The 4,188-nt window shown below is 39.2% G+C and overlaps 1 pseudogene; it reads right to left on the bottom strand.

Annotated features, from left to right (window-relative positions):
* Positions 1 to 3,018: 3,018 nt before the first annotated feature.
* LOC121482643 lies at positions 3,019 to 3,625 on the bottom strand (annotated as a pseudogene).
* Positions 3,626 to 4,188: the final 563 nt, after the last annotated feature.

Here is a 4,188-nt window from a genome sequence, read left to right as displayed (position 1 = left end):
TGATTCTTCTTCTTTTTTTTTTAAGATTTTATTTATTTATTCATGAGAGACACACAGAGAGAGAGGCAGAGACACAGGCAGAGGGAGAAGCAGGCTCCATGCAGGGAGCCCGATGCGGGACTCGATCCCAGGACCCCGGGATCATTCCCTGAGCCCAAGGCACACGCTCAACTGCTGAGACACCCAGGAGTCGCTCCCAGGCGCCCTTCTCGATGGGTTTACTAAAGACCATAGTTCTTCTACAGTTGTAAAGCGTGGCTAATAGCTTCCCTTGGCCATGATAGTCACTGTGTCATGTCATTTTCTAGTCTCCTACATGTTTGGTCCATGACCTCAGTGAAGTTTGCTGGTTGCAGAATTCCCTGCAGCAGCCAGTGCACATCCCTATATGTGGGGCTACAAACTGAAAATGCTGTGGAGCACTTCTGCGAGTCTTTCTGGGCATGGAAAAAGAAGTCTTTAAATGACTAATAGTGGGGTGCCTGGCTGGCTCAGTTGCTGGAGGATATGACTCTTGATCTTGGGGTTGTGAGTTTGAGCCCCATGTTGGGTGTAGAGATTACTTAAAAATAAAATCTTTTTTTTTTTTTTTTTGAGAGAGAGTGAGACAGAGCGTGCTGGGGTTGGGTGGTGTGCAGAGAGGGAGGGAGAGAGACGGAGAGAGAGAATCTTAAGCAGCCTATATGCCCAGCGTGGAGCCTGGGGTGGGCCTCAATCTCATGACCCTGAGATAATGGACCTTAGCCGAAATCAAGAGTTGGATGCTTAACCAACTGAGCCACCTAGGTGCCCCAAAAGTAAAATCTTAAAAAAAAAAAAGACTAATATCATCTAGTGAGAAAGGCAAGTGGATTACCTGGGAGGCCTGAATAGCTTCTCTATGGCATCAGCTTCACAGGTCATCTGAATAGGAAGAGCAGGTTTTCCTTACACAGAATACCTTGGCCATATCGTGGGTTTGGTTCAGACCACTGCATAAAATAAATATCACAAGAAAGTTAGTCAAGTAAGTTTTTTGATTTCCTGGTGCATATAAAAGTTATGTTTATAATATACTGTGGTCTACTAAGCACACAATAGCAGGGTGTTTAAAAAACAATGTACATATCTTAATTTTAAAATACTTTATTGCTAAAAAAAAAAGCTCACTGAGCTTTCAGTTGAGTTGAAATCTCTGATCACAGATCACCATAAAAATACAGTATTTAAAAATTTTCATCATTATGAGAATTACCAAATGTGACACGGAGACACAAAGTAAGCAAATGCTCTGGTAAAATGGTGCCAATAAATTTATTCAATGCAGGGTTGCCACAAACCTTCAATTTTTAAAATATGCAGTATCTGTGAAACACAATAAAGTATCTGTAAAGCACAAAAACAGCAGGTATGCCCATTGAGACAAAAATGTTCGATTATATAAAGCACTTTGCTTTCTTTTCTCATGTTGATGTTTATCAGGCCTAACATTATTTTTGTCTTTTTCAACATGGCAAATGCAGCCTCTCTATCCTGTTGCCTTTATACAGAGACATGATCTTTTATCCAAATTCCCAATTCTGTATTTTTTATTTTTAATATTTTATTTATTTCTTCATGAGAGACGTAGAAAGAGAGAGGCAGAGACATAGGCAGGGGGAGAAGCAGGCTCCATGCAGGGAACACGATGTGGGACTTGATCCTGGGACTCCAGGATCACACCCTGAGCTGAAAGCAGATGCTCAACCACTGAGCCACCCAGAAGCCCCCTACTTTTGATTTTGGCTCAGGTCATGATCTCATGAGTCAAGGGATGGAGGCTGCATCAAGCTGTGCATGCACTCTGCAGGGAGTCTGTGTGAAAAATTCTCTCCCTTTACCCCTCCTGGCATTCCTTCTCCATCTTGCTCTCAGCACTCTCTAGATCTATAAAATAAATAAATAAAAAATCAATTGAATTGAAACTGACAACCTGGCATGTCACTATCGAGATCATGTCCTATCACAACCCACATCCAAAAAAAGAAAATACTTAGAACACTGAGACAGTCAAAAAATAAGGTGGTAACTCTAACAAGATCGGGACTTCAATATACATGAAAGAAATATATTCTCTAAGTCACTGGTACCTTTACAAAATCATCTCTCCTGTCACATTTCAATGGTGATATCTGATGTTCTGTCATGATTTTCTGGACATGGCAGGCACATGAAAAAGTTTCGCTTTATCCATCACATCCAGAAACACTGTAACATTAGTAACCTTGGGATCCCTGGGTGGCACAGCGGTTTAGCACCTGCCTTTGGCCCAGGGCGCGATCCTGGAGACCCAGGATCGAATCCCACGTCGGGCTCCCGGTGCATGGAGCCTGTTTCTCCCTCTGCCTGTGTCTCTGCCTCTCTCCCTCTCTCTTCCTCTGTGACTATCATAAATAAATAAAAATTTAAAAAAAATCTTTAAAAAATGGTATTTAAAAAAAAACATTAGTAACCTTAAACAAACTTGTCTGTGTTTTCCCATAAAATACCATACAGTTTTTAAAGTATACTACAAAATAAATAAGCAAATAATACAAAGTTCTCATTAATTGTACCTTACAATTTCCCAAACTATTTACATCTTACATTAGTGTGTTACATTTACTATAATTAAGGAACCACTACTTACAGATTATTAACCAAGAACACAATTTGCATTTACATTAAATTTAACTCTCTGTTGTATGGTTCTATGAGTTGTGACAAAAGCAAAAATGAACTGTCCACCATTTCGATATCTTACAGGGTAATTTCAGAACCCCCCAAATTCCTCCGTGCTGCATCTAATCCAACCTCTCCTTGTTCCCTCTGGAATGCTGTAGTTTTGCATCTTCCAGAACGTCATATTAGCTGGAACCATACAACATATATGTTACATTTGCACAATTATTTCTTTAGCTAAGTAGTATGCATTTAAGATCCACCCATATCTTTTCACAGCTGAATGGATCAGTTCTTCGTATCACTGAATAATATTCCACCTTAGGAATATACCATTGTTCATTTATCTATGCACATATTGAGGGGTATCTGTATTGATTTTACTTTTTGCAAATAATGAATAAAAAGACTGTGACTATTGAAACTCAGGTGTTTTGTGGGGTTTTCTTTTTTTGTATATGAAAATTTATTGTCACGTTTCACCATCAAAACTTCTGATCTTGATCTTTCCTTCTTGCCTTTGTATAAGCCAAAAGAGAGACATTGGCTACTTTGACAACCTTAAAGAGAACTCCAGGAATATCACCGACAGCATCACCTTTGGGACCAAATCCAGTAACCAGAACCTCATCATTTCCAACAATAAAATTCAAACAACCATCATTGGGTACAAAGGTTGTGATTTTTTTTAGTTTTTTTATTTTTTACTTTTTGCCATTCTTATCAGCTGGACCCTGACACACTTCCTGAAGGCAGAATTTGGTTGTTTGGATTCAACCCCTACTTTTTCCCATGCAATTCCTTTTGCATGAGAAGCACCTCCAAAAGGGTTGGGCTTCAGGACTGTGCCCAAATCAGCTTTCTTGTACTGTTTATCATGCCACTTCTGATCTCGACAGTGGCTGTGGATCTTCCTGGGTGTATGGAGACCATGATACTTGCCCATCCTGCTGGAGCCAAGGGCCTGAGCAAAAGAGAGAAGCAGGGCAGGAAGGAGCCACCAACACACAGGTTTTTGAACAGACATAAGTTTTTAGGTAAACAGGGTAAATATCTAGAAGTACAAATGACAGATCATATGGTCAGATTGACAGCAGTTTGTATGAAACTGAGAAATTCACTTCCTCTATGGCTGGACATGTTGTGTTCTGACCAGTAATGAGAGTCCCTGTTGCTTAGTATGCTAAATTATATTTAGTATCTCAAATTTTTATATTGTTGCCATTCTAACAAGGATGTAATGGTTCCACATTGTTACTTTCATTTGCACTACCCTAATTATATATGATAATGACCATAATTTCATACGATGTTTGTTTCTAGATATTTTCTTTCGTGAAATATCTGTTCAGAATGACCACCTATTTTCGACCTAGAGTATCTGATTTCTCATTCTTGAGTTTTAAGGAATCTTTTTATATTTTAGATTCATGTCCTTTAGCAGGTATGTGCTTTCCAGATTTTTAATCTTCATTCTCTTAATCTCTGACAAAATACAAATTCGTGGGG

The sequence above is a fragment of the Vulpes lagopus genome, chromosome X (assembly GCF_018345385.1).
Source record: "Vulpes lagopus strain Blue_001 chromosome X, ASM1834538v1, whole genome shotgun sequence".
NCBI classification, from domain to species: domain Eukaryota; kingdom Metazoa; phylum Chordata; class Mammalia; order Carnivora; family Canidae; genus Vulpes; species Vulpes lagopus.
The sequence above is the reverse complement of the archived record's forward strand: the minus strand, read 5'-3'. Positions and strand labels throughout refer to the sequence as shown.